The 24,029-nt window shown below is 43.3% G+C and overlaps 1 long non-coding RNA gene across 1 annotated transcript; it reads right to left on the bottom strand.

The window, feature by feature from the left end:
* Positions 1-3,352: 3,352 nt before the first annotated feature.
* On the bottom strand, positions 3,353-23,578 carry LOC115434384 (uncharacterized). Its single transcript, XR_003937511.1, has 3 exons — positions 23,568-23,578; positions 20,752-20,754; positions 3,353-3,512 (listed from the first exon to the last, which is right to left on the bottom strand). It is a non-coding gene; the product is annotated as an uncharacterized LOC115434384 (long non-coding RNA).
* Positions 23,579-24,029: the final 451 nt, after the last annotated feature.

Raw genomic sequence — 24,029 nt, 5'->3', positions numbered from 1 at the left:
ATGTAAAAAAAAAAAAAAAAAAAAAAAAAAAAAAAAAAAAAGGTAAAAAAAAAGACAAAAAATAATGTAAGCTGTAAAAAAAAAAAAAAAACAAGAGAAAATGACTAGATGTAAAAAAGGTTAAAAAAAAACGAGAAAAATGATTTGAAGATGTATAAAAAAGGTTAAAAAAAAGAGAAAAATGATGTAAAGATGTAAAAAAAAAAAAAAAGGTAAAAAAAAAAAAGAGAAAAATGACAAAGATTTTTTTTTAAAGTTAAAAGATAAAAATGATGTAAAGATGTAAAAAAGTTAACAAAAAGAAAAATGATGTAACGATGTAAAGAAAAAAAAGTTGAAAAAACAAGACAAAAATAATGTAAAGATGTAAAAAAAAAGTAAAAAAAAAACAAGAGAAAAATGACATAAAGATGGAAAAAAGGTAAAAAAATAAAAATAAAAAAAAACCAAGAGAAAAATTACATAAGATGGAAAAAAAAGTCAAAAAAGAGAAAAATGACGTAAAGTTGTAAAAAAAAAAAAAAAAAAAAAAAGATGAAAATGGTGTAAAATGTGAAAAAATAACAAATAATAACATGTTGGAAATGACTAAAAATGCAACCAAATAAAAACAATATAAACTATGTTTAACACAAGATGAAAATGACATAAAAGGACAAAAGTGTAAAAGACGAAAAAAAGAAAAATCATAATAAGATGTTCTTGGTCTTGGTGTAAATGAGTCCGTTCTTCTTCTGTTGAAGGAAACGTTGTAGTGGACGGTGACGCTGAATAAAACGGTGAAATACTGGTTCGACCTTCAGTAATGAGTCTGACTGAACCCTGGAGCCTGAGTCCAGATGCACACACAGATAAACACACTACCCAGTCCCAGTCCGGACCTCCAGGGCCCGTCTGGACAGACACACACATGCCTCCTCTGGTCCGGGTTCTGGTTCTGGTTCTAATCTCATATTATCAGTGTTCAAAGGAGATTACACCGTCCACATCTGCCCTGAGGGATGCCGTTTACAGGCCTCAAACGCACCACCAGCATCCTGTTATCAGTGAAAGCAGGGGGGTCCAACATACGACCCGTGGGCCAAAACGGGCCGTTAAAGGGTCCGATCCGGCCTCAGGTGAATTTACACAGAAGATATAAACAATAAATGATGTTCAAATCTTGTTAGTTCAGGTTCCACATTATATGATCTAAAGTGGATCAGAACCAGGAAAATAAGAACAAAGAACCTTTAAATGTAACTGTCATAGGTGGTGGTTTTACTGGAGCCCTTTGACTGAACTGTGGCCCAGATTTTTACACTTTAGAAACTGATACTCATGTTTTTTCTGCAAACCTGATGGAGTTTCAGTCAAACTGGGGTATTTGGAAAATCATGACCTTGACTTTGAACTTTCAAGGTCATGGAAGGTAAACAAAATTGTTCCCAAATGAAAGCTCATATGTTAGTTGTGATCAGTGGATAATTCTGTTAGTGGATGTGTGCATCAGGTCACAGATAGAAGACATTTAGTGAATTTTCACAGAAGAGACAAACTTTGAACCGCTGTAACTCAGAAACAGGAAGTGACAAAAGAAAACTAAAAAAACACTGTTTCCTACCAAGGTTATTATCGTTCACGAAAACTAATGAAATGACGAAAACTAGAACTGAAAACATTTTTGTTAACTTAAATAAATAAAAACTATAATTAAAAGAAAAAAAAAGATAACTAACTGAAACTGTATTGTGTGTTTACAAAACTAACTAAAACGTACAAAAATTATGGATAAAATTCCCTTCATTTTTGTCTTTGTCAGTGTCGGTTTGATACGAAAGCAATTTATTTCACTGTAGCAATTTTAGCTGCTGGCACCATACGCCACTTGACGGTCCGTCACTTGTGGTTTCCAGTCATCTTCTGGTCCCCACTCTACCTGGAAACATGGAGACTAAAGTTGGGAGAAAGCAGCAGAGTCCTGTCTGGGATTTATTTGAATACGACAGAGAAGAAGAGAAAAGATATAAAGAAACTAAAGCTAAACTGAAACTAAACTAAAACTAAGCATTTAGAAAAAAAATGAAAACTAATAAAAACTAACCTGCTCTAAAAACGAATTAAAACTAACTGAATTAGAGAAAAAAAACAGTCTAAACTAAATAAAATTAAACTATAATGAAAAATCCAAAACTATTAGAACCTTGTTTCCTACTTTTCCAGCTGAACATGGTGGTAGAAGTCTTATTCTTCTGTCTTAAACAGTTCTAAAGTTATGTATGAATGGAAACTGCAAAAAGTACCAGAAATAGCAAAATTTTCTGCCATAACTGAAACTGGAAATCATACGGAAAAACAAAAAAATACGCCATGTCCTACTTTTTGACGCTTTATAACCTGATACTAGTGGTTTTTCTCTACCTGCAAAATGAAGAGCGTTATCGGTAAAAGATGAGTATCTTCATGACCTTGAGTTTGACCTTTGTAGGTCAGCCAAGGTCAACAAAATTGGTACAAATGAAAGGTCAAATAATGCTGCATTTCCACTACATGGAACTGGCTCGTCTCGACTCGACTCTGGTACCAGGTCCTATTCCTGGAGACCGTTTCCACTACAGGATACTACCCACTTTACAGTACCTGGTTGTCATAGCGATGCAGCGCGTTACTTCTATGTCGTCTGCTCAGAGCTGCTGATAAAGTCGCTCGTTGTGTGTTGTCTCGTCAAACTCATAATGAATTTTTACGTCTGAACCTCCTCCACAAACCATGGTGTAGTTTTACAGGCTGTCATCATGTGGATTAACCTACCGACATATTTACTGTAAAGTTCCGCATCTGTTTTTTGTAAAAGGGTGGGTCACAGAGACGACTCTGACCAATCAGTGGTCTGCAGTGTTTACACGTCACCTTTTAGTATCTGGTCCCCAGTCCTGGAACCTCGGCGGAGGTGATACCAAAAAACTAGTACCGGGTACCAGATTCCAGGTCCTTTTTCGTAATGGAAACACAAAAAGGCCAAGTCGAGTCAAGCTGGTACCACGTAGTGGAAACGCTGCATATGACAGATGGACAGACGGACACACAGACAAACAAACTGACCAGTATGTTCACCCTCTGGCCAAACCAGTGGAATTGTTCCAATATTCAGTCTGTTATTAAATGTTGCATATTTTAGATCCACTGTATCTGTACGTTAGAATGAACATGTAGAAATGATAAACTGAGGCTGAATATTGGCCAGTTCACATTTATTTATTTACGTCATTGAAATACAACAAACATCCCAGTTCTTCGTATTTCTCCATCGTATCTCCATATTTCCTTCTGTAAACACAGTGTGTGTCTGCGTGATCTTGTATTCCATCAGGACCTCTTTAGTCCATGTGGGTCACTTCAGGGTCACATTCAGTTCAGACTCAAAACTGATAGAAGTCGCATTTAATGTGGAATATGAACCAACACACAAACAAATCACATTTGACCAAAAAATCTGACTTGTGCATCAGACCTGCTGTGAACAGAGCCTTAGCCTTTCTGTGGTCCAACACCGTGGACTGGAATGAGAACAGGCTGCAGAACCCAGTGTGTGTGCAGAGCTCACATCGATTACTGTTGTGGAGTAGGGGTGGGGGGTGTTGAGGGGGGGTGGAGGTGGGGGTGGGGGTGGGGTTGTTTGTGGGGGGAGTTTTCCAATTGCTGAAAAGTCCCCAAACAACCTCCTCCAATCACATCTAATAACAGTCCACTGGTATCGATCTGCTGGATGTGGAGGTTCTGTCGCTGTGTTTCACATTAGTGCGTCTGCGTGTGGATGACTAACCCCCCCCCAGAAAAATAGAACCCACACCGAAGGAGGGGGGGGACACACCAGGCCTTTCAAGAGGATGAGATGAGGACCTAATGGTTCTAATGGGACCAAATACAGGTTCCTTTCACATTACATGGGTTTTTCTTGTATTTTTTTATATTTACTTTTTTTTTTTTGGCACTTATGGGCAAGGAACCAAATATGGTAACTTCATTGACCTTTATTTTCTACATGACAGTATAAACTTTTGTCAGATTTCCCCACAGTCATCCAGTCCTGTTCTGTCCAATAACACAGTTCAGTCTTTCCCAGTGTTTGTTTGTATGAACTGTGAAGGGTTAAAGCTGTTCCAGTAAAAGCCTGTGTGCTGCATCGGCTCTTTATCTATTACCATCATGTTTATTTGCACAAATGTATTGAATTTTTACCTCCCCATGGCTCCCTGTGTAATAAATGTAAATGCACATCTGCAGTTGTTCTGCTCCTCCAACATAAACAACCCAACACTGTGTCTGTGTCTGTCAGAGTCTGTGTCTGTGTATCGGTGTCTGTCTGTGTGTCGGTGTTGGTGTCTGTGTGTCAATGTCGGTGTCTGTATCGGTGTCGGTGTCTGTCAGTGTGTCTGTGTCTGTGTGTCGTGTCAGTGTGTTGATGTCGGTGTCTGTATCAGTGTCAGAGTTGGTGTCTGTGTCTGTTGGTGTCTATCTGTCGGTGTCAGTGTCGGTGTCGATGTCAGTGTCGATGTCGCTGTCAGTGTCTGTGTCGTGTTGGTGTCTGTGTCAGTGTCGGTGTTGATGTCGGTGTCGGTGTCAGTGTCGATGTCAGTGTCGATGTCAGTGTCTGTGTCGATGTCAGTGTCGGTGTCTGTGTCAGTGTCGGTGTCAGTGTCGTGTCGGTGTCAGTGTCGATGTCAGTGTCGGTGTCAGTGTCGATGTCAGTGTCGGTGTAAGTGTCGTGTCGGTGTCAGTGTCGATGTCAGTGTCGTGTCGGTGTCTGTGTTGTGTCGGTGTCGATGTCAGTGTCAGTGTCGATGTCAGTGTCGGTGTCAGTGTCGTGTCGGTGTCAGTGTCGATGTCGGTGTCAGTGTCGTGTCAGTGTCGATGCCAGTGTCGGTGTCTGTGTTGTGTCGGTGTCGATGTCAGTGTCTGTGTCGATGTCGGTGTCGATGTCAGTGTTGGTGTCAGTGTCCATGTCTGTGTCGTGTCTGTGTCGTGTCTGTGTCGGTGTCGATGTCAGTGTCTGTGTCGGTGTCGGTGTCAGTGTCGTGTCGGTGTCAGTGTCGATGTCAGTGTCGGTGTCAGTGTCCATGTCAGTGTCGGTGTAAGTGTCGTGTCGGTGTCAGTGTCGGTGTCGGTGTCTGTGTTGTGTCGGTGTCGATGTCAGTGTCGATGTCAGTGTCGGTGTCAGTGTCGTGTCGGTGTCAGTGTCGATGTCGGTGTCAGTGTCGTGTCAGTGTCGATGCCAGTGTCGGTGTCTGTGTTGTGTCGGTGTCGATGTCAGTGTCTGTGTCGATGTCGGTGTCGATGTCAGTGTTGGTGTCAGTGTTCATGTCTGTGTCGTGTCTGTGTCGTGTCTGTGTCGGTGTCGATGTCAGTGTCTGTGTCGTGTCGGTGTCTGTGTCTGTGTCGGTGTCGATGTCAGTGTCAGTGTTGATGTCAGTGTCTGTGTCTGTGTCAATGTCAGTGTCGGTGTCGATGTCAGTGTCTGTGTCGATGTCTGTGTCGGTGTCGATGTCAGTGTCGATGTCAGTGTCGATGTCAGTGCCGGTGTCTGTGTCAGTGTCGGTGTCAGTGTTGATGTCAGTGTCGGTGTCTGTGTCTGTGTCGGTGTCTGTCGGTGTCGTTGTCAGTGTCGGTGTCTGTGTCTGTGTCAGCATCGGTGTCGGTGTTGGTGTCTGTGTCAGTGTCTGTGTCAGTGTCGATGTCAGTGTCGGTGTCTGTGTCGATGTCAGTGTCTGTGTCAGTGTCTGTGTCTGTGTCAGTGTCGGTGTCAATGTCGGTGTCAGTGTCTGTGTCAGTGTCGGTGTCAGTGTCGATGTCAGTGTCTGTGTCAGTGTCGGTGTCTGTGTCGGTGTCGTTGTCAGTGTCGGTGTCTGTGTCAGCGTCAGTGTTGGTCTCTGTGTCAGTGTCGATGTCAGCGTCAGTGTCGATGTCGGTGTCTGTGTCAGTGTCTGTGTCGATGTCAGTGTCGGTGTCTGTGTCAGTGTCAGTGTCAGTGTCAGTGTTGATGTCAGTGTCGGTGTCTGTGTCTGTGTCGGTGTCTGTCGGTGTCGTTGTCAGTGTCGGTGTCTGTGTCTGTGTCAGCATCGGTGTCGGTGTTGGTGTCTGTGTCAGTGTCTGTGTCAGTGTCAATGTCAGTGTCGGTGTCTGTGTCAGTGTCGATGTCAGTGTCTGTGTCAGTGTCTGTGTCAGTGTCTGTGTCAGTGTCGGTGTCAGTGTCGGTGTCAGTGTCAGTGTCGTGTCGGTGTCTGTGTTGTGTCGGTGTCGATGTCAGTGTCGATGTCAGTGTCGGTGTCAGTGTCGTGTCGGTGTCAGTGTCGATGTCGGTGTCGGTGTCAGTGTCGTGTCAGTGTCGATGCCAGTGTCGGTGTCTGTGTTGTGTCGGTGTCGATGTCAGTGTCTGTGTCGATGTCGGTGTCGATGTCAGTGTTGGTGTCAGTGTTCATGTCTGTGTCGTGTCTGTGTCGTGTCTGTGTCGGTGTCGATGTCAGTGTCTGTGTCGTGTCGGTGTCTGTGTCTGTGTCGGTGTCGATGTCAGTGTTGATGTCAGTGTCTGTGTCTGTGTCAATGTCAGTGTCGGTGTCGATGTCAGTGTCTGTGTCGATGTCTGTGTCGGTGTCGATGTCAGTGTCGATGTCAGTGTCGATGTCAGTGCCGGTGTCTGTGTCAGTGTCGGTGTCAGTGTTGATGTCAGTGTCGGTGTCTGTGTCTGTGTCGGTGTCTGTCGGTGTCGTTGTCAGTGTCGGTGTCTGTGTCTGTGTCAGCATCGGTGTCGGTGTTGGTGTCTGTGTCAGTGTCTGTGTCAGTGTCGATGTCAGTGTCGGTGTCTGTGTCGATGTCAGTGTCTGTGTCAGTGTCTGTGTCTGTGTCAGTGTCGGTGTCAATGTCGGTGTCAGTGTCTGTGTCAGTGTCGGTGTCAGTGTCGATGTCAGTGTCTGTGTCAGTGTCTGTGTCAGTGTCGGTGTCTGTGTCGGTGTCGTTGTCAGTGTCGGTGTCTGTGTCAGCGTCAGTGTTGGTGTCTGTGTCAGTGTCGATGTCAGCGTCAGTGTCGATGTCGGTGTCTGTGTCAGTGTCTGTGTCGATGTCAGTGTCGGTGTCTGTGTCAGTGTCAGTGTCAGTGTTGATGTCAGTGTCGGTGTCTGTGTCTGTGTCTGTCGGTGTCGTTGTCAGTGTCGGTGTCTGTGTCAGCATCGGTGTCGGTGTTGGTGTCTGTGTCAGTGTCTGTGTCAGTGTCGATGTCAGTGTCGGTGTCTGTGTCAGTGTCGATGTCAGTGTCTGTGTCAGTGTCTGTGTCAGTGTCTGTGTCAGTGTCGGTGTCAGTGTCGGTGTCAGTGTCGGTGTCAGTGTCGATGTCAGTGTCGGTGTCGGTGTCGTTGTCAGTGTCGGTGTCTGTGTCAGCGTCGGTGTCAGTGTTGGTGTCTGTGTCAGTGTCGATGTCAGCGTCAGTGTCGATGTCGGTGTCTGTGTCTGTGTCAGTGTCTGTGTCGATGTCAGTGTCGGTGTCGGTGTCAGTGTCAGTGTCGATGTCGGTGTTGATGTCGGTGTTGGTGTCTGCGTCGGCGTCTGTGTCGGCGTCTGCATCGGCACCAGTGTCGGCGTCGGTGTCGTTGTCAGTGTCGGTGTCTGTGTCAGCGTCGGTGTCAGTGTTGGTGTCTGTGTCAGTGTCGATGTCAGCGTCAGTGTCGATGACAGTGTCGGTGTCTGTGTCAGTGTCTGTGTCGATGTCAGTGTCGGTGTCTGTGTCAGTGTCAGTGTCGATGTCGGTGTTGATGTCGGTGTTGGTGTCGGCGTCTGTGTCGGCGTCGGCGTCTGCATCGGCATCAGTGTCAGCGTCGGTGTCAGCGTCGGCGTCAGTGTCGGCGTCAGTGTCGGTGTCAGCGTCGGTGTCAGTGTCGGCGTCAGTGTCGGTGTCTGCGTCGGTGTCTGTGTCGGTGTCAGCGTCGGTGTTTGCGTCGGTGTCTGTGTCTGTGTCAGTGTCGGTGTCGATGTCAGTGTCTGTGCTAGTGTCGATGTCAGTGTCGATGTCAGTGTCTGTGTCAGTGTCTGTCTGTGTCACAGCAGTGCTCACATCAGTCAGTGTGGGACAGACGGACGTGGACAAAACCAGCCACTAATGAACCAAAACACAAGCGCCACAGTCACAGGGACACGATAAGGACACTTTCAGGCTCTGATAGTCTTATTGTGTTTCTAAGTGGGGGGTCCTCACCTAAAGACCCCATGTAAGCACTGACATATAACAGAGGCACATGCCCCCCCAGCTGACTGACTGAGGTCTGTCGTGTAACAGAGGCATATACACCCCCTCACCACCCCACCCTCTGGTTGCAAATTAGTTTTTTGGGGGGCAGCAGGTGTGTGTGTGTGTGTGTGTGTTTATCTATAGAGCTATGTAACCCACCACGTCCTCCACATAGAATAAGCCCCCCCACCCCACCCCACCCCACCCCTCCCCCTGGTCCCCACATTTTCTCAGGCATTGGGGGGGTGGGGGGTGACAGGAGCCCCATGATGCTGTTCATGGGCCTTAGTTCAAAAAAGGTTGAGAAACTCTGGTCTGGGGGGATGGGGATGGGGGTGGGGGGGTAGCCTCTACTGTACATTGGTGCTTATACGGGTCTTTACGTGGGGGTACGGGGTACGCCCCCCCCCCCCCCCCCCCGAGAAACTCTGTAACAGTCCAAGCGCTGTCATTTCCACATGGGGGGGCTCTGCTGCATTTCCTTTGTCTTAAGAGTCAGTGAGTCCACTGATCTACACAAACAAATACTTAAACACATGGAGAACAGTTCTAAGTTTATTTTCTATGATCTCATCAAGTTTCATTATGAACATTTACTGTTGATTTCATAGTAAATATGATACAAAAAAATTCAAGTGTTTTAATCATTTATTCGATATAATCCTACTGTATAATGCACGTTCTGTGTCCGTCCAATCGACGTCTGATCGATGTTGCAGCACAGGAGGGCGTTCATGCGGGTTTTCCTCAGCCTTCACAGATCACCGCTAAACTCACCAAATGAACAGAAACATTACCTGACTGTCTACTAGGCACAATTTATGTCCGTATTCAAATGTCGTGAGGTGTGCTGGGAGATTTTAGCCTCTCATACTATCGTACAATGGCACCATGGGTACAATGCCACTAGTAATGATAATTAAAGGGCGATGTGGAAAGTTAAGTTCTTCCTGAAAAACAGCGCACAAGTTTTGGTCAAACAGACATTTTCTGACACTGTTCTGTCCAAACCCAGATGAATAAAGCCGTTCAACTGGTGGCCTTTAAAGGGTTAACAGGTGTTTGTTTGAGGGTGAAGTGTTAAATACTGGGCTCATAATCCGTCTTCAGTGGACTCTGTTCTGTTCTGACATCTGACTGTCGTATTGTTGGATAACCCTATCAGTTTATTCTGAAGGAGCTCAAGCCAAACAGTCATTAACCATTTCTAATCTTTAAAGCGTCTGCCCATCAGCTTTAGCACCGCCGGATCAAAGTTAAGAAGCCCAAAGTCATCGCTGGGTTTCACTGATATGTTTATGGTGATAAGGAGCTGTTAGGTCTGGTGTGGGGGGGTAAATGAGGTGACGGGTCTAAGCCGCTTTGTGCCGAGGTGACGGTGCATCCGTCCCATAATAGAAGCTCCAATAATAAGTGTTTGCTTCAGCGGAGGCCGGTGCATCTATAATCTGAGACGGCAGAACCGCTCCCATCTGGTCCCTGTCGGAGGATAACGGACCGTTTTACATCTCACTTTCTAATCCCTGGGCTCCGGTTCCGGCACCGGCCCACTAATCATCCACATGCGCTCCTCTAAACAAACTCTTAATCTTCTCGTACCCAAAACTTCAGGAAATCTAATGGGCTCATTTTGTGAGCATGCCCAGCTGTTCCACCGGCTCATGGTGACCTGAATGCACCGTTGGCCCGGCCTGCGCTCCAATCAGCATTCAGCGCTGGATTTGGATTCATTATTACGTACTATCGTCTGCAATTACTGCAATGACTGGTGATTAATCCAGAAGCTGAAGTTGACACAATGCTGTTGCTGTTGCCGTGTCGTTGTTGCTGTTGTTGTTTACTAATGCTTTGAACCAGCGCCTCCTTCAGTCGATGTTTCCTGTCGATGTTCACTCACATTCTGCTTCTTTATGGTGAATCCTCAGCGTTTGTATGGTGTTGATTTTAGGGCTGTGTACTGGGAAGAATCTGGAGAAGCGATACAAATCACAATACTAGGATCACGATGCAATATATCACCATATATCATGATACTGTTAAAAAGGCCATTTTTTGTTTGTTTCTTTTTTTTTTTAAATGATTATTTCCTGGAAGAATTGAATTCCACTAGAAATCTGCACAAATACTAAAGATATTTTTATTTGATCCCAACAGGATCTAATGTTATATCACAAAATGTTCCTGTGTTCAAACTGAAATTATATTTTACAGACATTACAGTTTAAGATCCTGTTCAAATGTTCATATTCTATTAGTTCAGAACTAACATCAGAACAGTATTTGAGTTCAATCCCAAAAAGGAACAAACATTATTTAATAAAACAGAACATTATTTAACAAAACAGTGTTAAATAATAATAAAGAAAATATAAATAATAAAGAAAAACAAAACAAAAATGAACCTCCGCCATATCTGCATTTGAATAAATACCTAAAAATATTGACCCAGTACTTTTTAATATCAATACAGTATTGTGAAATGAAATATCATGATATATTGCAGAACAGCCCTAGTTGAATTTAGACATGATTATTTATTGTTTGCCAGAGGGATAGCATATTGGTCAGTTCGTCTGTCTGTCTGTACTCTGTGGGTCACATTTCTATCATTATTGATATCAAACCGTGTCCTGTTGATCGCCCATATTCTTTAGTCGAACTGATCAGTTTTTTCCAATATTAGGCCAAAGTACAGCTCAGATACCGGCCAAAGTTCAACAAACAGATATTTTGACAAAACCTCCGTGAAAATCATCATATTACCTTCAAACCAAAGCCAAATTGGGCATTTTTAAGTTCTGCATCTGATGGTACATCTGATGGACATCATAAAGGCCACGCCCTCGTTAGCGCCCCAGAGTAAATACTGGGGGGGGTAACTCAGTATATGACATTTCAAACAATATTGTCAATATTCATCTGATCAAACCAACATTTTACATGTAACATCTGTGTTCAAGTCCTTTCTCCTTTGTCAAATTTTGCAACTCTAGGTTGTGTGACTTCCGGTTGCTATGGTAACGTACGTAAAATTTGTTTATCGTTAATAACTTCCCTTCTGTTCATCGTAACGATTTCAAATTAACGCCAAATTATTGGAAATTCAATTCTCTATCCATTACTTACCTCATATGTCATGTGCGTATATAGAGATTTAGAGTTATTGGCATACTGTGGAAACACTGTCATCTTCTACAGCATTGATTCCCCAGTAAATCCCATGGAGTTGGATCAACGACAGTGGATGGACACACTGGGTTTATATTCAGTTAATGACATGTTTGTTGAAAGTCACTTTCTCTACAGCTGTTTCTGTTTCTGATATAACACCAGTTGAATTTGAAGGCTTTGGGGTTCCTCAGTGGTCTGTTGTAGATCCTCTTTTCTTTGTATATGCTGCCCCTGGTTCCATTTTTTAAAAATACTACATCCATTTGAATCATTTGCATATGATGTGCAAATCTACTTTCCCCTTAAAGTAAATAATAATAAAGACTCTGTGCAGTTCCTATTGGACGGTCTGTAGAATGTCATCTGTCATCTAGAACACTGATCCAACAGTAGAACTATGGAGGTGGATCAGTGACAGTGGAAGGACACACTGGGTTTAGGTTCAGTTCATATCATCGCTGAAACTGTCACTGTTTATTCAGTTTTGTCTGTTTTTAATATAATAACCATCAACTTTAATCTGAGCTTTAATGAACATCTACATGATCAGTGAATTAAATACAGGAAAATACCTGCATTGCACTGAAGAAACACAAAATACAGAGGATAATATTAGAATAAATGGTGATAAATCACTTTAGAAAGGTTAAATATAGAGAAAAATGAATTTGGGAACTGATATAAAGGTAGCTCATGGTCTTTATGGGTTAAAATATTATTTTAAAAAATACAGAATAAATGCATCTAATGGTTGGGTTTGACCTTGAAAAGTTGTCGAAGACAGAGTTCAGTGTTTAATGTTCAGCCGTTCAATGTGACCTCTGCTTTATTTTTCCCATCATGCACCTTGTGTTTTCTACTTCCATGTGTTTACTCTGTGTGTCGTTCATCCATAAACACATTCCCAAACTGAAGTGTGTCCTTCAGCTCCATCCACAGGTGGACCACCCTCCGGTTCACAGACCACCTGGACGACCCCTGCAGTCCTCCTTCATGTCCTCGTTCGTGTCCTCGTTCATGTCCTTGTTCGTGTCCTCGTTCATGTCTTCGTTCATGTCCTCGTTCGTGTCCTCGTTCATGTCCTCCTTCATGTCCTCGTTCGTGTGCTCATTCGTGCCCTCATTCGTGCCCTCGTTCGTGTCCTTGTTCGTGTCCTTGTTCATGTCCTTGTTCGTGTCCTCCTTCATGTCCTCGTTCCTGTCCTCATTCCTGTCCTCGTTCATGTCCTTGTTCCTGTCCTTGTTCATGTCCTTGTTTGTGTCCTCCTTCATGTCCTCGTTCATGTCCTTGTTCATGTGTTCTCGTTCATGTCCTTGTTTGTGTCCTCCTTCATGTCCTCGTTCATGTCCTTGTTCATGTCCTTGTTCATGTGTTCTCGTTCATGTCCAAGTTTGTGTCCTCCTTTATTTCCTCGTTCATGTCCTTGTTCATGTCCTCATTCGTGCCCTCGTTCATGTCCTTGTTCGTGTCCTCGTTCATGTCCTTGTTCGTGTCCTCCTTCATGTCCTCGTTCATGTCCTTGTTCGTGTCCTCGTTCATGTCCTCGTTCCTGTCCTCGTTCATGTCCTTGTTTGTGTCCTCCTTCATGTCCTCGTTCATGTCCTTGTTCATGTCCTCATTCATGCCCTCGTTCGTGTCCTTGTTCGTGTCCTCATTCATGTCCTTGTTCGTGTCCTCTTTCATGTCCTCATTCATGTCCTTGTTCGTGTCCTCCTTTATGTCCTCGTTCATGTCCTCCTTCATGTCCTTGTTCGTGTCCTCCTTCATGTCCTCGTTCATGTCTTCGTTCATGTCCTTGTTCGTGTCCTCCTTCATGTCCTCGTTCATGTCCTTGTTCGTGTCCTCCTTCATGTCCTCGTTCATGTCCTTGTTCGTATCCTCCTTCATGTCCTCGTTCATGTCCTTGTTCGTGTCCTCCTTCATGTCCTCGTTCATGTCCTTGTTCGTGTCCTCCTTCATGTCCTCGTTCATGTCCTTGTTCGTGTCCTCCTTCATGTCCTCGTTCATGTCCTTGTTCGTATCCTCCTTCATGTCCTCGTTCATGTCCTTGTTCATGTCCTCATTCATGCCCTCGTTCATGTCCTTGTTCATGTCCTCATTCATGTCCTTGTTCATGTCCTCTTTCATGTCCTCATTCATGTCCTTGTTCGTATCCTCCTTCATGTCCTCGTTCATGTCCTTGTTCATGTCCTCATTCATGCCCTCGTTCGTGTCCTTGTTCGTGTCCTCATTCATGTCCTTGTTCATGTCCTCTTTCATGTCCTCATTCATGTCCTTGTTCGTGTCCTCCTTTATGTCCTCGTTCATGTCCTCGTTCATGTCCTTGTTCGTGTCCTCGTTCATGTCCTTGTTCATCTCCTCCTTCATGTCCTCGTTCATGTCTTTGTTCATGTCCTTGTTCGTGTCCTCCTTCATGTCCTCCTTCATGTCCTCATTCATGTCCTCATTCATGTCCTTGTTCGTGTCCTCCTTCATGTCCTCGTTCATGTCTTCGTTCATGTCCTTGTTCATGTCCTCCTTCATGTCCTCGTTCATGTCCTTGTTCGTGTCCTCGTTCATGTCCTCGTTCATGTCCTTGTTCGTATCCTCCTTCATGTCCTCGTTCATGTCCTTGTTCGTGTCCTCCTTCATGTCCTCGTTCATGTCCTTGTTCGTATCCTCCTTCATGTCCTCGTTCATGTCCTTGTTCGTGTCCTCGTTCATGTCCTCGTTCCTGTCCTCGTTCATGTCCTTGTTTGTGTCCTCCTTCATGTCCTCGTTCATGTCCTTGTTCGTATCCTCCTTCATGTCCTCGTTCATGTCCTTGTTCGTGTCCTCGTTCATGTCCTCGTTCCTGTCCTCGTTCATGTCCTTGTTTGTGTCCTCCTTCATGTCCTCGTTCATGTCCTTGTTCGTGTCCTCGTTCATGTCCTCGTTCCTGTCCTCGTTCATGTCCTTGTTTGTGTCCTCCTTCATGTCCTCGTTCATGTTCTTGTTCATGTGTTCTCGTTCATGTCCTTGTTCGTGTCCTCCTTTATGTCCTCGTTCATGTCCTTGTTCATGTCCTCGTTCGTGCCCTCGTTCGTGTCCTTGTTCGTGTCCTCGTTCATGTCCTTGTTCGTGTCCTCCTTCATGTCCTCGTTCCTGTCCTCGTTCATGTCCTCGTTCGTGTCCTCCTTCATGTCGTCGTCTTTCATTCCCAGTCTTTCTCTGGTGTTTACCTCCATGTTCACAGCCTGTGATTTCAGTCATTTACTCAGATTGTTCTATTGATCCTCTAACACAGGGCTGTCAAACCCGTCCAGTTCAGGTTCCACATTCAGCCCAGTATGATCTAAAGTGGATCAGAACCAGTCAAACACTCACACAATAAACTATAATTGATGTCAAATCCAAACTTTAATCCGCAGTTTAGAGTGAAAAAAGTTTAATTACATGTGGAAATGTTTGCATCTACAAACTGTTCTTTAAAGATAGTGTTGCAGAAAAAAACTCTTCGCCCACCCCTTGTTTTCTTCAGTTTTTTGTTCTTTTTAATTCCTGGTCCAACTAAAGATCCATTAGTTTGGACAAATATAATGATACCAACAAAAAGGTCTCATTTCGGTTTAATTTAACAGCTGATATCTATCCATTTAACATGCTGTCATGATAATAACCAAAATCACAAAGAGAGGTGATCGACAAGCACATCCAGAGAATGAGAGGTGGTGCAGGTTCCTATAAAAATGATGAAAAAATATAAAGGAAGGTCTGCACAACCTGTGAGCTCCTGAAGCATTTATTAAACTATGTGACGTTTCGGGCCGAGGCCCTTCATCAAACTAAGAACAGATAGAATTACACAGGTGTTTTATATGGAGTGCCTAATCTCAGTAACACGTGACATGCAATATATGTCGTCTTAGAAAAGCAAAAAAAAAAAAAAAAAAATCTACTTTTCAAACATATAATCAATCATAAATAGTCAACAGTCAAATGTTTCAAATGTCCAGAAATACAAATAATTTTAGTGATCCAGCTGCTTCACACTCATACAAATATAAACAGATATTAATCGAGTTTCTTTACATTCATACAAGTCCATGTAACTGTACTGCCCATCTGAATGTGGTGACAGACACCACAGCATGTGTGCACAGTTTTCTTATTTACAAATTTACAAAAACAAATTTACTAAAACAGAAATAATGTTTGAGGCAACGTTGAGGTTCATCCAAATAGAAATCTAAACTACAGTGCTGGAGTAAAGCTATATACTGCATTCACTGGAGTGAAGTGGTCTACATGAAGAGTGATTTTGAAAAATAACCCAAATCCCTTCAGTTCTTCCATCAGTATCTGTGTCATTGTATTGACAAAAACAGTGCTTTTATTCATTCCATGTTTCCATGTTTTCTTTTATCTGTTTTAGTTCCATGACACACACAGGAGTTTGGACTAGATTACATTATAGGGATGCAAATTATCAGTTAATCCATTAATCATTAGTTGGTTGACCTTATCGATTGATTAATGATTAATTGATAAGAGGCAATTTTCCTGAGAACCTGAATTTGTCTTTAGATAGGGTCTATAAGAATAAAAGCTAAATATAGTTTATATAGTTCATGAATAAATTATGTCATATTCCTTAATGACTGATTTCTTGAACCATTGGATACAGAACAGACAATGACATTTATGGAGTAGAACAAAAGAAATTCAACTGAGAAATACAATAAAATAAATGGATCTGAAGAAGGGCAGTTTAGAAGAAATGGGCATTTCTGACTTTGTATCACTGACATGATGGAGTCAGATTTCAGCGGAGATGCTGACAATTAATAATTTAATGGAGCAAATTCTTATCAACAGTTAACTGAGAGTCGATTAATTGTTTACATCCCTATAGCATAACCATTGTTTTTAATTACTTTTGATGGTCTAATAATTTTTTCTGTGACTGTATGTGAATAACATGAACAACCTGAGATTTGTTATGAAAAAGTCAGTGTAATTGTACCAATAATCAGCCTCAGTTCATCATTTCTACATGTTCATTCTATCGTACAGATCCAGTGGATCTACAAATACACACATTTAATAACAGACTGAATTTTGGTCCAGTCCACATACTGGAAACAGAACAGCCAAGACAAACACCAATGGCCTGATTTACTAAGATCTCAAATAACGGGTGCAAATTTGTTTGCTTGTACTAAAAAATGTGTGTGTTATTGATTTGTGTGTCACAGGTGATGGACTCAGATTGTCAGCAGGTTCACACACGTAAACATGAACCACACACTGAAATGTGTTCTCTGCCTTTAACCCAGTGTTTTTCAACCTTGGGGTCAGGACCCCATGTGGGGTCAACTGGAATTCAAATGGGGTCGCCTGAAATTTCTAGTAACTGATTTAAAAAAAAAAATTACTTAAAAAAAAGTATGTTTTAATAATTCAATATATATGTCATAATTAGAACACCTCACACTTTTCCTAAAAAAAGGCTGCATCACATACATTATATAGCTTAAATGTTGTCTAAAATGTATGTTTATTTGCAACATAGTATGACAAAATATTTCATGATCAAAAACAAATTAATTTTAGCAAAAAAAAAGTCTCTATTTTGAATGTCTGGGGTCGCCACAAATTTGTGATGTTAAAATGGGGTCACAAGCCAAACAAGTGTTCAGAGAACACAAACCTCTGCCAAGCACCCTGAACGGTGTGCATGTGTGGATCGACTATTTCTTTTTAAACTATGGATGTGCAAAACAAATTTCATAATGATATTTCACAAATTACATTTTTTATGATTTTTTTGAAAATGGTGCATAAAAAATAACAAAAGGAAACAGAGCGTAACGGAAGAGAAATGGAGCGGAACGATATTTCGTACAAAGATGAAGCTTGGTACCAGTCATGTATATGTCAAATTATATTCAATTCCAATCAATATTTGCTGAGTTATAATGAAAAATGTGTGGTAAATGGGATTTTCAATGTTAAATGTAAATGTCCACAGAGTCCACATTCCACAGTGGATGTGGACAACTTTGTGCCAGACACAGATATTGTTATAAGCTACGGGTGGATCAAATTGGAGGCTAATTGGAGTTGTTTTGAATTTTTTATGAATTTTCGAAAATTGCTCAATGATGAGAGATAAGAAAACTGTAGATTTTGTGACCTTGCTGTGACCTTGAACTTTGGCCTACTTGGCCCAAAATGTAATGGGTTGGTCCCAGGGCCCAGGCCTATCTGTGAGTACAATTTGGTAAAGATGGTTGGAATAGCTTTCCCGTAAAGTTGCTAACAAACAAACAAACACACAAAGTGATCACAATACCTCCTGGTGGAGGTAAAAGGTTGGAGCCACTGCTTTAACCCTTATCTAGATCATGCATCACACACGTTGGTTGTAGGAGCAGTGGGTTCACCATGTCAGGTACCCGGAGAGCTCAAGGGCTTGTCAAGCAACAACTCTGCCAGTCCAGGGAATTGAACCGGCAACCCTTTGTTCACAAGCTGACTCTCCAGCCATCGAGGCCACAGCTGCCCCAGGGTCGCTAATAGATAAACTTAGACATGTTTTTATGTGTGCAAACCTTCAGTAAATGAGGCTTTAAGAACTGAACAGAATTATCTACTGTGAACAAATGAATCCAGTTTCATGGATCAAATATTTGACTGTAGGATGTGGATGTAGGTCAGTGTTCAGACCAGTAGACTAGGTCCTGATGGTCCTGATGGTCCACCACCTGTTTTCAGAACAGCACTACTACTGTGAGTCCATGCAGTGTTTTTAAATGTCACAGATTCACAGTCTGCTCCATTTAGGACTTCAGCCAAAACTGAGGGAATAAAAACTCTGGAAGTCTGGTGGTAGGTAAACAGAAGAAAAGTGACGTGTGCAAAAGGAACAAAAACAGAACACCTTCTGGAGGTGAACTTCAAAAACAGTCAACTTCCACATGCGAGGCTTTAGTTCCAGTGTGTGCACAGGAAACCAGGAGGATGATGGGAACAGAGCCCCACCTCCAGCCAGCCAGGCGCTAATGCTAATGCTAACGCTGAAGTGTCCAGGCCTGTAACACCAGTATGTGTGTACGACCGGTCTGAGGTGAACCAAGAGGATATGATGAAGGAAATGAGTGTGTGTGTGTGTGTGGTGTGTGTGTGTGTGTGTGTGTGTGTGTGTGTGTGTGTGTGTGTGTTGGATGTGTGTTTGTCGTACCCTGCAGCTCCTCCTCTTCCTACTCCTCTTCTTCCTCCTCCTCCTTTTCCTCCTCCTCCTCTTACCCCCCCCCCTCCTCCTCATCCTTTTCCTCCTCTTCTTCCTCCTCCTCCTCTTACCCCCCCCTTCCTCCTCCTCCTCCTCCTCCTTTTCCTCCTCTTCTTCCTCCTCCTCCTCCTCCTCTTACCCCCCCCCCTCCTCCTCCTCCTCCTCCTCCTCTTCTTCCTCCTCCTCCTCCTCTTCTTCCTCCTCCTCCTCCTCCTCTTACCCCCCCTCCTCCTCCTCCTCCTCTTCTTCCTCCTCCTCCTCTTACCCCCCCTCCTCCTCCTCTTCCTCCTCTTCTTCCTCCTCCTCCTCTTACCCCCCCCTTCCTCCTCTTCCTCTTCCTCCTCTTCTTCTTCCTCCTCCTCTTACCCCCCCCCATCCTCCTCCTCCTTTTCCTCCTCTGTCAGTGAATCTGGGTCAGACTTCCCTCTCAGAACCTGCACCTCCTCTCTTCTGTTGTTGGAACAGACAAAGCGCTTTGATTCGCCTCCTCGCTCTGAAGCGTCGTCGCTCTGATCGTCTTCGAGGTTTCATTCTGTGAAAACGCTGAAACGCTCACTTCCACGTCTCATCATGACTTCAGTTTATTTCTCGGCTCTAGTTTCACATCAGACGCAGCGGAGCTGTTGATTTTCAGGAACCAGGCACTGATTAATGATCCAGGGGTGTCAAACATACGGCAGGTGGACCGAAACAGGACGCCAAAGGGTCCGATAAGGCCCAAGGGATGAAAAAAACCACAATGAAGATATGAACAGAAATAATAATACTAACAATAATAACAATAATAATAATAACTGTAGAATAGAAGGTCAGACCAGTCTTTTTATTTTAACTGGACTCAAATACTCAACACTGTTTGGATTTTTCAGGACTTTTTCTTTTTACAGTGTAAAGTCAAATATTTGGACTTTTTTCTGCATTTCTTCTGAGAACAGAGTTTAGTTTGAATGTGTTGGAGGACCACTATCTTCTCAACATCAGGACTGATTTCAGTGTATGAAGATAAAACAGAATGTGTAGAAAAGACCTAAAACTAGAGTCATGTAGGTGAAGGTCGTGTGTTCACTGAGTGGAACGGCAGAACTCGTCAGCTGATCCGAACACAACAGCACGTCCTGTTCTTCTTCTGCTTTGACTGCTCATCTTCTACTGTGTCCTTTCAGCTTTATTTTCATCTTTGTTCAGTGTGTTTCATTGGTTTATCTTATTGCTGTGGAAAATATAAGGTCAAGGATAAGCCCGTTCCATCCTTTTTACTGGGACAAACATTGCGCTGCTTTGTGTTTCCACGGCGACCCTTCATTGTGTTCCACGTACAGTCAGAAGTGTTGAGAACATTGACTGACTGTGAATCAGACCACTGCATTATGTCCTTCCTGTGTCAGTACGTCAGTCAACCCTCTGTTATCCAGTCCATTCAGGTCCTTTAAAGGTACCGTATGTAGGATTGTGGCCAAAACTGGAACTGCAATCACATTCCAAATACTGTCGAGCATGGCATCCTCTGCTCTTCCCCCCAGACTGACAGATCCAGCATGAGCATCTACTACTAGTGTTTCCACTAATCCTTGCCACCACACCATAACCCCCCCCATAGTATTATAAGAAAGTGGCGGACCCCTGAACCCTCCCCCCTTTCGGATTACACACCGTTACATGAAGAGATCACTTCCACAGAAAACACTGAACTACAAGGATCTACCATGGCAAGAGACAAGTCCTACACCAGTACCTGGTCTCTTCACTGGTGCCTTGTGTTTTCACCAGAGCCAGGAGAAGAGAGAGAAGAGACTGCGGCCCGGGACTGGGTTCAGAGACGGCCCCGGCTCTCAGTGGTTCTTATGGTGGTCAGACTAAGGCAGAGCCAGCATCGGTCTTCAAATTCTTCTCGTCTTTCATCTGTCTCCATGTTTCTAAATCATCTCCTATACATCTCCTTGTTTTGTTTCTCATTTTGTCACGACGTATTTGGGAATAATCAGAGTCCTTTTAGGTTTATTAACGTCAGACATTTCTGATCAGAAATGTTCCAGCTGCAGCTCAGTGGGACCTGGCAACCTGGATGAACAAACACTACTGACTCTGTGATTGGAAGACAGGTGATGGGCGGAGCCTCAGACCAAAACACATCATGTCAACGTAAACATCATTTGGGGGCTGACACTGAGCTTTTTAAATGTACATATTCTGGCTGGACTACTACTGTCAGTGAGATTAGGATTTGAAATGGACAGGATTCCTTAATGTCTGGTGAGTGTCAGGGCCATTTTATAATTACTGAGAACAGAATTCCTACATACTGCACCTTTAACCAAATACAGCCCATAATAATCCTCTGTTATCCACAACATTCAGGTCCTTTCACCCCCTACAGCCCATAATATGCACCATACTAATGTCAACATGTGTTTAATATGGTTGGTTTTTAACATTTTGACTTTTTTAAAATATTTTTTCAACTTGATCCATAAACAAAAACACCAAATATCCAATAACTGTCATATTTTAACCCTTTAAATGTCATGTTTGTAATGGAAATAAACTACATTTTTCTATGCAAAAATAAAACACAAAAATGTTTCTGTATTTTTTTCAATATTCTTCATATGATTTGCATTATTTAATCTTTATTAGTTCCTCCTGTCATCTGTCACTGATTAACACCAACATTGGTTCATATAATTATTATTATTATTATTGGTTCTAAGTCAAATGTTAAATGTGTCAGTGTTCATTAGTGGTGTCGGAATTTGACCCTGTTTATTATGGGATGGTTTAATGCTGCCTTCACATCCTGTTGGAATTATGGTAAATACTAATTACAAACTCCAAAACTGCACTTAAACGCCCCCTCGTTCCACTGGAGAATGGGGGAAAAAAATGTTGATTAACAAGATGAAAATAACCTTTGACCTTTTCAACATGGCAGAGAGCAATGAAGTGTTCATGACCAAAGATAAATGATGGTTTTACTAATGTTCCGCTGCTGTTAGCGGATGGATTCACACATTTATAACATACACAATTTACAAAATAAAAGTGCTGTATCAGATGAACATGTCTCAAACGATTTTAAACCAGCAGTAGGTCACCATAAATTGTCAGACGTTTTTCATTTTACCACGAAAACAAAAGCACTTGAACACAACACATGAATAATTTAGAATTCACCAGTGGAATGGATCATTTTCCTGACAGCACCTGAAGGCAGCATTAGTGACTGGGACCCAATTTCATACAATTATGCAATAAATATAACTTTGAATTCTAACGTAAAACAGGTTGTTGTCTCTGTTTCTTCTGTTTTGTTTTTTTATGTGTTTCCTGTTTCTTCTTTACCTCCGCCAGGAGGTATTGTGATCGCTTTGCATGTTTGCGTGCATGCGTGTTTGTTTATTAGCAAGATAACTCAAAAAGTTATGGACGGATTTTCATGAAATTTTCAGGGAATGTTGATACTGGCACAAGGAAGAAATGATTAAATTTTGGTGGTGATCGGGGGGGGGGGGGGGGGGGGGGCAGATCTGTCTTGGTGGAGGTCTGCTTTTCCTGTTTTCTTCTGTTTCTTCTGTTCTTCTTCTGTTCTTCCATTTCTTCTGCTTGTCCTGTTTCTTCTTTTTCCTCCTTTTGTTCTGTTCTTCTATTTCCTGTTTCTTCTTTTTCTCCTGTTTCTTCTGTTTTTCTTATGTTCTTCCATTTCTTCTATGTTTCCTGTTCATTCCATTTTTTCAGTTTTTCCTCCATTTCTTCTGTTTTTCCTGTTTCTTCTGTTTCTTCTTTTTCCTCCATTTCTTCAGTTTCTTTTTTTTCTTCAATTTCTTCTCTTCTTCTGTGTTTCCTGTTCTGGACCTCAGGTTGATGTTGGTAACATGATCCTGTCTGTTTCAGTTCTGCTCCGACGCTAACATCACATCTGTTGGTTTGGTTTGCAGGTTTCCAGGCCAGAAGGTCAGGGATTTTGAGAGACTTTGAGGGACGGTGAGGGACAGTAGAAGACGGTGAGGGACAATGAAGGATGGTGAGGGACGATGAAGGATGATGAGAGATGATGAAGGATGGTGAGGGACGGTGAAGGACAATGAAGGACGATGAAGGATAGTGAGAGACAGTGAGGGACGGTGAAGGACAGTGAAGGATGGTGAGGGACAGTGAAGGATGGTGAGGGACGGTGAAGGACAGTGAAGGATGATGAGGGACGGTGAAGGACCGTGAAGGATGGTGAGGGACGGTGAAGGACAGTGAAGGATGATGAGGGACGGTGAAGGACCGTGAAGGATGGTGAGGGACAGTGAAGGACAGTGAAGGATGGTGAGGGACAGTGAGGGACGGTGAAGGACAGTGAAGGATGGTGAGGGACTGTGAGGGATGGTGAAGGACGGTGAGGGAGGGTGAAGGATGGTGAGGGACGGTGAAGGATGGTGAGGGACGTGAGGGAGGTTGAAGGATGGTGAGGGACAATGAAGGACAGTGAAGGACGGTGAGGGACGGTGAAGGATGGTGAGGGACGGTGAAGGACGATGAGGGACGGTGAGGGATGGTGAGGGATGTCTGTGACGTGGTTGGATGAAGGTGAGGTCACAGTGCAGCATGATGACAGTCGGCGCCTCCGTCACAGCTCGTCAGCCTGTGGGAGTTAACCTGTTTACAGATAAACGCTGCTCAGGACGTGTCCAGGATGTGGCTGGACGACGACCCTGTCCGTCACCTGTCCGTCACCTGTCTGTCACCTGTCTGTCCATGTGTATCGTCATAAACCTTTTTGCTTTTATGGAAATACAAAAGCACAGTAAAGCGTTTGCATTCAACAGCACATTTGTTTTCAAAGCCAATAAATGTCAAATGATTTCAGGCCAAAAGCAAATGTCAGGTTATTCTGAGATGAAGACATTCAACATCAGCACCAGGATCCACCAGGACCCACCAGCATCCACCAAGGTCCATCAGGACCCACCAGAATCCACCAGGACCCACCAGAATTCACCAGGGTCCACCAGGACCCACCAGGACCCACCAGGATCCACCAGGACCCAACCGTCTGTCTGTACTTTGGACCTATTGTACCAACGTTACACAACAGTTGGACACATTTACAAACAAGTGTTCGGAGAACGCAAACCTCCACCAAGCACCCCGAACGGTGTGCATCGACTATTTCTTTTTAAACAATATTTGTTGAGTTATGTTGAAAAATGTGTGGTAAATGGCATTTTCAGTGTTAAATGTAAATGTCCACAGAGTCCACATTCCACAGTGGATGTGGACAATTTTGTGCCAGATACAAGATATTGCTCTAAGCTACGGGTGGATCAAATTGGAGGCTAATTGGAGTTGTTTTGAATTTTCTATGAATTTTGG

Source organism: Sphaeramia orbicularis, chromosome 15 (genome assembly GCF_902148855.1).
Source record: "Sphaeramia orbicularis chromosome 15, fSphaOr1.1, whole genome shotgun sequence".
In the NCBI taxonomy this organism is placed as follows: Eukaryota; Metazoa; Chordata; class Actinopteri; order Kurtiformes; family Apogonidae; genus Sphaeramia; species Sphaeramia orbicularis.
This window is presented reverse-complemented; position numbering and strand designations above follow the sequence as displayed.